Raw genomic sequence first — 12952 nt, forward strand, 5'->3', positions numbered from 1 at the left:
CAAAACTCCAAATACATCTAGAGTCATTATTTATTAATAGAGACAATAATTTCTCTAAAAAAAAAAAAAGATGTAAGGGCCAGAAAGGCATAAATCTCAGGATTAATGACAGTTTTTAAAAAGTAACAAATTCTTATTTAGGACAGACTTTCTAAAATATCCTTATTTTTTAAATGTTTCTATGGATTGAGGAAGGGGCTTCCCTGGTGGCTCAGATGGTAAGGAGTCTCCCCACAATGCAGAAGACCCAGGTTCAATCTTTGGTTTGGGAAGATCCCCTGGAGAAAGCAATGGCAACCCACTCCAGTATTCTTGCCTGAAGAATCCCATGGACCAAGGAGCCTGGAGAGCTATAGTCCATGGGGTTTCAGAGAGTTGGACATGACTGATCAACGAAGACACACACACACACACACACACACACACACACACACACACACAAAACACACACACATGGATTGAGGAAGCTTCATCACAAATCAGAACAGAGAATCAGGAGCTCTGAGTTCAAATCCAGACTTGATGTTCTTTATGTCTTTTGGGCAAAGCATTTATTCTCTGCCCTCTGTTCTGCCATTTCCTAAATGAAGGGATTATGTTAGCTGATTTCTCATGGGCCTCTCAGGCTCTCACTTCCTCTGAGCTGCGCTTTCTCTGGTTACAATGTGGAAGGCTGAGATTAGTTTCTATCACTTCTCAACCACTTGTTTCATATAACATTTCATGATAAATGTTTCATCAGTTTTTCCACCTGCAACTCAGCTAACAGCTCCCTCCCTAGGATCCGTGAAGGCTTGTCATATCATACAAAACCCAGTAATTTTCCCACTAGTCCGGGAGTTTCCCAGGATTTTCTGCCAAAGATTATTTTGGCGTCTAACAACGCTTTGGAGCTTTCTGTCATCAGTATTATTGTCAACAAAAAACATTTCTTAAGCTAACAAGGAAAATTACCAAATACAGACAATAAAGACACAATTATTTACTGGGTAAAAGTTCAGACCATATATGAAAGAACCACACTGTCCAAACAACGTCAACACATCAGGGAGCTGGGATGCAGACAAGGTGATTATAACAGCAGCTTTGAGGGCAACACATTGCACTAGTAGCTAGCGGAGCAAAGGGCCAGCACCTCCCTTCTAATTGGTCCAGAAATCATCATTGACAGAATAAGATTACATAAGAAGGTGGAAAGGAAAGGGAAAGTATTAGTCGCTCAGTTGCATCTGACTCTTTGCGACCCCATGGACTGTAGCCTGCCAGGCTTCTCTATCCATGGAATTCTCCAGGCAAGAATACTGGAGTGGGTTGCCATTTCTCCCTCCAGGGGGTCTTCCCAACCCAGGGACTGAACCTGGGTCTCTTGCATTGCTGGCAGATTCTTTACTGACTGAGCCACCAGGCAACCCGTCTAAGAAGGTGGAGTATGGGAAGAAAGGAGAAGAGAGGCTTCATAGGACAGGATGCTAAAAATCGTGCCGTATAATACAGTCACACTTTAGACTGGTTCTCTCCACTGGGGATGATGCTGCATCCCAGGAGACATCTAGCGATATCTGAAGACATTTTGGGTCATCACAACCGATGGTGCTATTGACATCTAGAGTGTAAAGGCCAGAAATACAGCTCCCTATACTATAAAACAGGCTTCCCGGGTGGCTCAGTGGTAAGAATCTGCCTGCCAGTGACAGGTTTGATCCCTGGGTCAGGAAGATCCCCTGGAGGAGGGAACAGCAACCCACTCCAGTATTCTTGCCCGGGAAATTCCATGGACAGAGGAGCCGAAGGGGCTACAGTCCAATCGGGTTGGCCATGATATAGCGACTAAACAAAAGCAGCAACAATCCTCCAATACACAACTGCACCAGGTGGCCCCCGCAATAAAAAATCATCCAGCCCAAAAGGTCATGAGGGTTGAAGCTGAGCAACCTCGAATTAGAGAAAAGTTGGGAGTAAGAATGAGAGGACATTTAGCACAGATGTTAAACACAAGGATGATGTTAACGCTGAGACCGAGGAGGAGAGGAGGCGCACTGCTTACTGACATCTGGCAACTCCATCCTTCCTGAGGCTTCAAAATCAGCCTCAGGAAGCATGAACGACAAAGACCCCAGCTGGGTGTGTTGCTGCCCTGGGAGAGAAGTGTGGCGTGGAGGTGGGGCCCAGAGCCAGCCACTGCCTCCCTCCTCTGCCTGGTGCCCGTGCTGGGCTAAAGGCTGCTCTGAAGGAAGAAGAATGACAGCCAGTCTGAGGGCTGAAGGCACCAGTCTGAGAGGCCAGGCGGGCAAAGCAGCGTTGCTTCTTTAGGACGTACCGACTGAGGCCCCGTGCTTTCCTGGCCTTGAGAAGCTACGGACGTTAGAACAGGGCCACGTAGCTGCTATCCGGGTTTAGTACATTGAATCCCTGACCTAAAGCACTCTGGGTAGTTAAATAAGCCCAGTGTAGTTGGGTAGGCCCAACAGATTTTTCTCCCAACCTCATCTCCTAGTCCCCACTGCCTTCTCTTCACTCCAGCCGAGCCAGCCTCCTCCATTAATCAGGAACATTCCTCCCTCAGGGCCTTTGCACCAGCTGCTTGCTCCCCTTGCCTGGAGTTCTTCTCTCTACACCCACATAGCTAACACCTTCACACGCTCCACGTCTCTGCTCAGATGCCAGCTTCTCCATAGGCTAACCACCCAACTCAAAATACAACCCATCCTTCCAAACACATTCCTCAGGCCCAGTCCCAGCAACACTTATCACTATTTCCAGTGCTATATATAATTGTCTGCTTAGGTTATTCAATGTTTATCTCTCCCCATCTGAATGTATGCTTGAGAGTCAGAAATTTTAGTATGCCTTGTCACTGATGAATCCAGAATTCAGTAGAGTGCCTGGCATATACATACCTTTACATACACACTATGCTTTAAACCTGTGTGCCGTGGCTGTTCATTCCATTGCTAGTGTGCCTTATGAATTAATATTTTAAATAGACCTTACAGCTATATAGTGAATAATACAAATTGAATTGAAATTTTCCATTAAAAATGATCATTTTCCTCAGTGTAAACATTTTAGATACACAGGTTTATTAACTCTACTTAGGCAAGAGATTTTTAATTTTTTTTTTTTAATGAACAGGGTCCCTTTAAGAATGGAAGCAGGAGAGCCCCTATGTCCTGTTTCCCTCACTAATAAATAAACTCATAAGGGCTGTTCACAATGGTGCAGCATTCGTAGAGTCAACAAGTTTCCAAACAGGGTGGGACTATTTTGTTTTAAAGTCGCACTCTGCACATAGCATAGGGTAATCTCACGAGACCAATGAAGCAATCAGAGGTATCTAATGGCTGGGAACGGAACGTTCTTTGAAATCAACTCTGACATGAGCAGACAGTCCCGCCTTCCCTCAAACCATCCTGAAGGGGAAGTATGTCGGCTTGGACAGTAATGAGACGGGGTGGGAATTCCCCCTTCCCTTTAGTCTACTTTACAGACAAACTTCGTGAGGGTGAAAGATGGGTCATTCCCATCCACAGATGCTTTAACGTGAAGCCAACACTGCCTGAGAAGTAAATATTGGAGAATAAGTGAAACTAACTTTAGTTCCCTGCAAAACAGAATTTTTAGAAAAACAAGTGGCATTAAAAATTGCCAACCTTTAGACACTGCTGTTTCATAGAATCACCGATAGATGGCAGCACTTGATCCATCTTTCTTCATCAATAAGTGGATTCAAAGGTATTTTTCTCAGGAAATGTCCACTGCTTCATCCTTCAGCTCCTCTGAAACTGTCCCTGTCATCAAGCCTCAATTTAGGTGTGCAATAAAATCTTGGTGTTTTTTTCCCCCTGTCTTTGTCTAGATAGAATTTCTTGGTGACCTCCAACCACAATCATTAAGTCATTTGTGGTACTGTGACCTGGAAAAAAGCGAGGAAATGAAAAAAGAAAACAAAAACCATACTGTGAGCTTTTCAAGGGAAAATGAGATCATGGCAAGCAGGGATTTAGCAAAATAAGTTGCTAACTAGTTATTTTGGGAAGAGTCAAAAGGCCCAGGGAGCAATATTTGTGATTTGCCTTTTTAGGAGCGCTTTAACGTGAGTGAACACTAATATTTGAATGATGTATGCTTAGTTGACCACTGCAATTCCTTCAAGCTCCAAACATTTCTGATCTGTGACCCAAAAAGTTCCAAAGGGTGTTTCCAATAGAAAAACAATATTTTCCCTAGAAAATACTAGCCTTGGCTCATATTTTAAAAACAAACAAACAAACAAAAAACCCCAAATCAAACAATCCTTTGGGTAAATAAAAATATTTAACAAAGAAAATCAAAACCTGGTGGACAGCCCACTAGAGTAGTACTTAAAAAAAAAAAAAAAGAAAAAACTGTGTTTTTTAAACTACAAGTCACAATTAACCCACGTTTTGGAAATCACTTATGTAGGCCATAACAAGCATTGTAGAATACTTTATATTATGATTCAATATGTTATTACAATACAATATAACATGCTACAATATAATACAATACGGGCTTCCCAGGTGGCTTAAGCGGTAAAGAATCCCCCTGAGTCAGGAGACTCAGGAGATACAGGTTTGATTCCTGAGTCAGGAAGATCCCCTGGAGAAGGAAATGGCAACCCACTGCATTATTCTTGCCTGGAAAATTCCATGAACAGAGGACCTTGGCAGGCTATAGTCCATGGGGTTGCAAAGAGTGGGACATGGCTGAGAGACTGAACAAACACATGCACAATACAATACATCAGAGTGCATCCCTGTGTAGAGGGTTCTAAGGTAAAATTTCTCTGTTGGTTCATGGCCAGAGAAAAGTTACAAAACTTTCCCATGGAGTGCTGTGTTTGCTTTAAACATGTGCATTTTCTCTAGAAAAAATTTTACAAATAGAATTTGGGGTCAGTGTTACTGGCATAAAACAGCAAGCTAAACTGAGGGTCTTCCCAACCACTGGTTTACAAATATGGAGAATTAGGCCATTTATCATTATTGTTGTCCATGCATTCACGATTTTCCATAACAATCCTATTATCAGGCATTTTCTCTTACTCTGCCATAAACATATTCATACTCATGAATTTATATGTCTGAAATTTCAGGTTAGAAAAACCTAGTCACTGATTTACCGATAGGCCAGGGGTCAAAACTTAAATGTCTAATGAAGCTGGTCAGGTAAAATAAATGAATGAAACAGGCCAACACTAGCAAAGGACTAAATTTGGATTTTATAGGAAATATGTGATTTTCTAAAGTTGAAAAGTAACATTTAAAAATGAAAGAAAAAAAAAAAAAGCTGGGTCTGCTTTCAATGAAATTATATCCCTCATGAATTCATATGTTGAAACCCTAACTCTCAAAATGACTATATTTGGAGACAGGGTCTTTAGGAGGTAATTACGGTTAAGTGAAATCTAAGTCTAGGGCCCCAATCCAATAGGAACAGTGGCCTTATCAGAAGAGGAAGAGAGAAAGATCTCCTATGCACACGTCAAGGAAAAGCCATGTAAGCCCGTGGCAAAATGGCAGCTGTCTACAAGCCATGAAGAGAGCCCTTACCCGGAACTGTAACTGCCAGCACCTGGTCTTGGACTTCTAGCCTCTAAAACTGTGAGAAATGTGTTTCTGTTGTTGAAGTCAACCAGTTTGTGGTATCTTGTGACATAAGCTAGAACATTCTAATACAAGGCCTAAGGACTGGATATGCCAAAGATTCTTCAGGTTGCAACCTCTGCCCCAGTTATACTTCAGGTTGAATGATGTAAGCCTAACTGGGGTAAGTGTCTGAAGTCACTTTAAGGCATCAATGCTCACAATGGCTGTGAAATCTCAATACAACTGTGACAGGATATTTGTTCATGAAACAAATATTTCAAGAGTATGTGATTAAAACTTGTCTGACGGTGAGTAAAGTAAGGAAAAGAAAAGCTACCTTGAGAACTTAGAGAAGAAATATGACTGTTTCCAGAAGAGGTGATCTCCACAGTTTCAGAATGAGCGCTCTCCTCACTCCCACACAGGCAGGCTGGAGAGGGGTTGGCAGGCATCCGGCAGGACGGGGGCTGTAGGATCTGGCTTTCACTTTCTTCTTCCTTTCCTGTTCCAAGTCATCGGCCCCCACCCCGTCCTAGTGCAATTCACAAATTATTTGGTTTAATCCCCATGGTTTTCAGGATTTCATTCATTTTTGGACAATGTTTAATACTTAGAAAGTGTTCACTCTGTGTTAAGCACACATCTAGGTGCTGACATACATCTGTGAAGAAAACAAATGAAATTTCTTGTGTTTACAGCATTTTCATCCTAGTTGGGTGAGACAGAGGGTCAACAAAATAAATAAAACCTGTGATATGCTAGAAGGCAGTAAGGTGCCTTCTAGCGGTGTTGTCTGAGAGTACTTAATTCTGCTGTGTGTGTGTGTGCATGCTTCGTTGCTCAGTCGTGTCTGAATCTTTTGCTACCCCATGGACTGTAGCCCTTCAGGCTCCTCTGTCCATGGGATTCTCCAGGCAAAAATACTGGAGTAGGTTGTCATTCCCTTCTCCAGGGGATCTTCCCGACCCAGGGATTGAACCCTGGTCTCCTGAATTGCAGGAAAATTCTTTACTATCTGAGCCACCAGGAAAGCCATTGTGAATTTTAATCAATTTAATAAACTATGTGATTCAATCATCTTAATTCAACTTGTGAGCCTTTCTGTGAGAGCCTTCCTAGTTGTGACCTTAGAGGTTGTCATAGCCATGAAATAATTTTCCATGTGGCAAAAATGAAAAGTGCTTTAGCATCAAAAATAGAGCACAGAAGGGAGGTGGGGGGTAGTTTAAATAAAGTGGTCAAGAAAAATCTGATTGGGAAGGTGACATTTGAGCAAAGACTTGAAGGGGTTGAAGGAGCAAGACAGGCAGATAGCCATCCTCAGGAAGATCAGTCCAGACATGGGAACTGTATGTACAAAGAGCCCCAGTTGTGAGCTTTTCTGGCAAGCTCCAGGGACAGCAAGGAGGCCTGCAGGAAGTCAAGTGAGAGATAGCTCAGAGACTGTCCCAAGCAGCCCTGTAGATCCCTATGAGAACTTTGGCTTTTTACTCTGAAATGATTATCTTCCCTGGTGGCTCAGTGGTAAAGAATTGCCTGCCAATGCAGGAGATGAGGGTTTGATCCCTGGGTCAGGAAGATTGCCTGGGGAAGGAAATGACAACTCCCTCCAGTATTTTTGTCTGTGAAATCCCATGGACAGAGGAGTCTGGCATCCTACGATCCATGGGATAGCAGAAGAGTGGGACACAGCTGAGTGACTAAACAGCAACAACTAAGATGATTGCACTGGGAAGTTTTGGACAGGAGAGTGGTTGGATTTACGTTTTAACATGATCAGTCCAGTTGCTGTATACCAGAAGGGAGCAGGGGCAGGGCAGGGAGGTCATTGCAGGTCAGGAGACAATCGCAATGATCCAGGCGAAAAGTGATGGTGGCTCGGATTATGATGGTACCAGTAGTGGTGGTAAGACGTGATGAGCCTCTGGATATGTTTTGGAAGCAGAGCTAACCGAGTAGGCTATCAGATTAGATGTGAGAACTGAGAAGGGATGGAATCAGTGGTGAATCCAAGGATTTAAACCTTAACCACTGGAGGCAGAGATACCATTAACTATAGGAGGAGAAAATTGGGAGAAGTTAGTATCTTTTTACTGAAGAAGGAACTGAAACTTAAATAGGAAGTGAGTTTTTGGAGCCAAGGATCAACTCGGGTAAGGTCATGTTTCCAAGCTCACCTCTCTGTCTCGCAGCCCTCTGAGAAGCATATTTAAGAAAGAAACAGAGAGAAGTATACAGGGAGAGGGGCTGGACAGGGCTCCCCACCATCCTAGGACTTCCCTGGTGGCTCAGACGGTAAAGCGTCTGCCTACAATGCGGGAGACCCGGGTTCAATCCCTGGGTCAGGAAGATCTCCTGGAGAAGGAAATGGCAACCTACTCCAGTATCCTTGCCTGGAAAATCCCATGGACGGAGGAGCCTGGTAGACTATAGTCCATGGGGTCGCAAAGAGTCGAGCACAGCTGAGAGACTTCACTTTCACTTTCCCCACCATCCAAAAGTAGAATGCTCCTATGAAAACGTTCATAAGCCAAAATGGCATAAGGCAAAGATGCTATTACCTTAGGACACATCATGCCGATGGATGCACAAAATAAATTGAGATAAAGCACAGGTGTTCACTGACACAGTTCATAGCTACAGCAGCTTGATGCTGAGATGCCAAGGGTAGTGTCCAGGGAAGGTGCTTGGAAGTGCCACTCTCATTGCTTACAACGCCCACTGCCTCTACAATGGCTCACTGCAAAACAAACGCTGAATGCTATTTTTGCTTTTCATCCTTTTTCTAAAAAGCAAAAATCCTCGTTGAATTTCTTTCAGTTAACAAAAACGGGTACCAATGTAGGTCTTTCATAAAAGCAGTGTCATAAAATGAACTTCTGAAAAGTAGGGCATACCTGTATATAGAGAGCAGCTTGTTCTGATTGCCATGGGGAATCAAAGATTTCATAGAGGAACACATACAGCATGGCCTCTAAGGGTGACCAGCTCTGGAGATGGGAGGAGATTCCAGAGAGAAAGTGGCACGCACAGACCTGAGACAGAGAGAATGTAGGGAAAACTCAGAGAGTCACCAAGTCAGCACATCCCAGGGCTGGGTTACACCATTTCAACGATTTTATTTTAACTCAACCTTTGGCTTAAATATCTTCATACCTCAATTTCTCTTCCATACAGACCCAGAGCATGATACAGGGATCAAGAAAGAGTAAGGTTTAATTTTCCAGGTGAGAAGGAATCTTTCAAACAGATTTTGCTTCCTGTGCTTCCGGGCACTGCAAGTGTGAAACCAGCAATTAGAGACAGATAACTCCTGCTTCATCAGTGATGGCAAGCAGATGTCACAGGTCAGATGCTGAAATTATTTGTAAACATGAAGGTTATTTGATACCCTGAACTCAGCACTTCTGGGTTTTTAGAGTGCACGAGAATCATGCAAAACCAATTCTGATTCCACAAGTCTGAAACAGGGCCAGACTTGAGAGTTTGCACTTCTATCAAATTCCCCAGTGATGCTGATGCTGCTGTTCTATGGACCATTTCTGAGGAACCAGACCCCAGCGATTTGTAAAGTGCCCCAAAGCCAAGATTACACAGTGGAAAGGCCTAGAAATGAGGACCTTTGAAGTCTGGGCCTGGATATCAAGTAAATATCATCTATCAGACATTTAACTTCTTATTTTGAAGAAGGGAAAGGTATCAAGTTCTGCTAGTGAAACTAGGGAATATTAAACTCAGGGAAACCAGAAGGGCATCTTCTCCCTTTAAGAACTTGAGGAGAAAAAGACAAAATGAAGAGGAAGAAATTGCAGAATATTTGCCTCCCTCCCATCCCCAGAGCAAGAAAAGCCACAAATCCACAGGAAGAGCAGGAAGAGCCTGTTGGACTTTGATCACATGGAGCAGAGGGAAAGTTTGACACTGGCCTGGGAATGGGTGACCCCGTGACCTTTGTGGTGGGCGCCCCTCCCAGACTAGGAATGCTGTAAAGGCAAGAACCACAGGAAAATGAAATGAGTGGTAATTAGAGGTGGAAAAGCTTGTTATCTAGGCAAGTGTTCTTTGAGAAAGCTCCCATAGGTATTTGGGACATGTTTGTGTAGCGAGGACGAGAGCATAAGAGGAAGAACTTAATGATGTAAACTGATTTCAGGGCGGTTCAGAGCTTCTGTGCATGTGCCTGTGTGACTGTTGTCAGTGACAGCCTCAGGACCGCTGTCAGTTACACCCTGAGTGATGGAGGAACCGTGCTGCCTCTTTTGCTGTCTTGTCTCCTGCTATCACCGCACGGAAGGAAATCTTCAGCTCCATGGCTCCTGCCACTTGTTACTATGCAACTGTGGGCCACTAACCAAATTTCAGAGCCGTCGTCTCATCCACATGGTGAGTGATTCTCAACACAGCCCAGCAGTTACAGGCCTGGACTTGGGAGCCAGACTTCCAAGGTTGCAAGCATCACCCTTTGTAGCTGTGGACCTTGGAAAGTTATTTACCCTCAGTGTGCCTCAGTTTTCTCATCTCTGCAAATGAAGATATGAGTGGTGCTTACCTCATGTCATTGTTTTGAGGATTAATTGAGTTAAGAGTTGCAAAGTGCTTAGACAGTGCTAACACAGAAAGTAGGATACAGGTATGAGGACTCACAGACCCTTAGAGGTCTATGGACATCTTTTCCAAAGGACAGAAGTATTTTCCACATCTGCACCTTAACTCAAGGTTGTTATTATTAGTTCATCTTGGGTCATCTGGATGACCACCTCATAACCTAGGACTGCCTTGCTATTTCAATGCTCTCATGGGCACCTGAGTGCTGAATAGAAAACCTCTTAGGAGTTTTAGTAGAAAAGTGGTGGCAGATTCTAGGCACCTCTCAGCTCACAGCAGAAACAGCAGACTAAGTTTCGAGACTTGGTTTGGGGGCAATGAGTTCCATTGTCCGTGACAAGTTGATGGTGAGTCTAGATGACATCTTTGCACGTACTTATTTACATAGTTGTGAACACAGAATGAAAACATTTTATTCCCATTTCCAGCAACAATCAGTCTAAATGCCTGCTTCTTATAGCCAAAAATTGCTGCAGTCCAATCCTATCTTCAAGTGAATCAGACAGCTTTCTAGAATTACAGGAGTCCCACTTTTCCATGGTCTTTCTTTCCTTGGTTTGTTACTCTTGGTCAATCATGGTAGAAAATCTTAAATGAAAACTTTCAAAAATAAACAATTCACAAGTTTTAAACTGTACTCCATTCTGAGAAGTGTGCTGAAATCTCATGCCATTCCCCTCCCTCCTGCCTGAGACGTGAATCCTCCCTTTGTCCACCGTACCCCTCTCAAACATATTAATATTTCCATTTCTACTGATGCATTTCATGGAAATAAATCCCGTATTAACGTGTAGGCTGGCCCATAAGATCTTGCTGCTAAATTGTGTCATTTATTTTTGAGAACCCATGAGCGTTTTTCTTTTACTTCCCAAAGAGACATCCATTTTGTATTTCATGAAATGTGCATATGTTATAGATTATATGACTTGCTCGTTTAGCAAATAATAACTGAGGGCTTAGCATGGACCCAACCCACTGCTAAGTGACCAGCCAAAAAAGCTATGGCCCCTGACATCATGGAGGTTACAATCTCATGAGAAGCAAGAGATAAATATATAAACATACAAACACAAGGGTATTCTATGAGGAAGAATTCTATGAGAACAGGGGCAGGAGCATAGGAACTTAATTTAGTATGTAAGTTTAGAAAGGGGCTTCCCTTGTGGCTCAGATGGTAAAGAATCTGCCTGCAATGCAGAAGACCTGGGTTCCATCCCTGGGTCAGGAAGATCCCCTGGAGAAGGGAATGGCTACCTAATCTAGTATTCTTGCCTGGAGAATCCCATAGACATAGGGGCCTGAGGGGCTATAGTCCGTGGGGTCCCAAAGAGTCAAACACAACTGAGCAGCTAATACTTGAGGGAGTAATATTTGAACTAAGACCTAAAGAATGCTTTAAAAAGTCAAGTGATGGATGGGTGGAAGGATTTCTTGGCAGAATTGAAAGTAAAAGTCTGTTAGTTACTCAGTCATAGAGAAGGCTGCAAAATGGAAAAGAACTTGGCACAGTAGAGAAGTAATTGGAGGCTCAGCATGACAGCTCTCAGTGAGAGCTCTCCTTGAGGCTGGGGAGAAGCCAGAACCAGCATGGGTTTGGATTGTATTCTAAGGTCAACTGGAAGTTTTCGGAAGATTGAAACAATGGGGTGAAATACCACTTTGACTTTTGGATGAAGAATGGATGACCAGGCAGAAGTGGAAAGAAGAGCTTAAAAAGCCACTGCAGTGGTCCAAGGAGTGTCACCAGGTTTCAACATTTGCATAGAGAAATGATGATGACTTGGACTTAGGGAGAGTGGTAAAGAAAAAGGAATTTGATTTGAGATCTATTTTGAAGGATAATCTGTATAATCTGCAAAACTATAATCTGCAAAACTTTGTTTCTTATTGCATTTTATAGAGGATAATTCTTAATTCTGGGTTTCTGACTTGAGCAACTGGGTGATGGAAGAAGAGGGGGTTCCTTCTAAAGGACTTGTGACAAGAGAAAGATGGGAGAGGAGGCCAAAAAGAATGTCAAGACAACCTATAGGGGTAGAATGGAGGGGAGGTGGGGGAAGGTTCAAGAGGGAGTGGACATATGTATACCTATGGATAATTCATACTGATGTATGGAAGAAACCAACACAATATTGTAAAGCAAGTATCCCTCAATTAAAAATAAATAAATTTTTTAAAAAGAGTGAAAGACATTGTACAACCAATCACTCTATGGTACAACATTCCCACACAGAAGAACTCACACACCAAAAATTAGTGGTAAGTAACAGACCGACTTATGAAAGACAGGATAGTTTCACTAAAAATAGAAGCTTCTGCTGGCAAAAACAGTAAGTAAGGCCATGAAATTTTCTGTAAAACTTACCTAGTTTAATTTGCTGGCATTTAAAATAGTTAATGTCCCCTGGTTTTAGAAGTAGAAAAGAAAATTCTCTAGAAACAAATACAAAATCTTAAGGTCTACACAAGCCAGTCTTTTGGTGTCAACTTTCTCAGCATGAAGAGATAGCTATAGTCTCTTGGAGAAGAAAGAACCTTCATTAGAGATGATCTATGTCTTTTCAGAGGTCTTATTGATTCAGAAAATGACAGAGCCTAGATTGAAAACCTGGGGAACCTAAGATATGAATTCTTAAATGAATTATGGTATTAATGATCAGAATAGTCCCAACTATCACTTTTCAGCTTCAATAATTCCACCTGGCTGTCTGTGCTCCCAGAATCATTGAAGAATTGTT

The 12952-nt window shown here is 42.8% G+C and overlaps 1 long non-coding RNA gene across 1 annotated transcript; it reads right to left on the reverse strand.

Moving 5' to 3' along the window:
• Window positions 1–5958: 5958 nt before the first annotated feature.
• On the reverse strand, window positions 5959–8622 carry LOC122433793. Its single transcript, XR_006267189.1, has 3 exons — window positions 8507–8622; window positions 8171–8349; window positions 5959–6141 (listed from the first exon to the last, which is right to left on the reverse strand). It is a non-coding gene; the product is annotated as an uncharacterized LOC122433793 (long non-coding RNA).
• Between the last annotated feature and the right edge of the window lie 4330 nt (window positions 8623–12952).

This window comes from Cervus canadensis, chromosome 33 (genome assembly GCF_019320065.1).
Source record: "Cervus canadensis isolate Bull #8, Minnesota chromosome 33, ASM1932006v1, whole genome shotgun sequence".
Classification (NCBI taxonomy): Eukaryota; Metazoa; Chordata; class Mammalia; order Artiodactyla; family Cervidae; genus Cervus; species Cervus canadensis.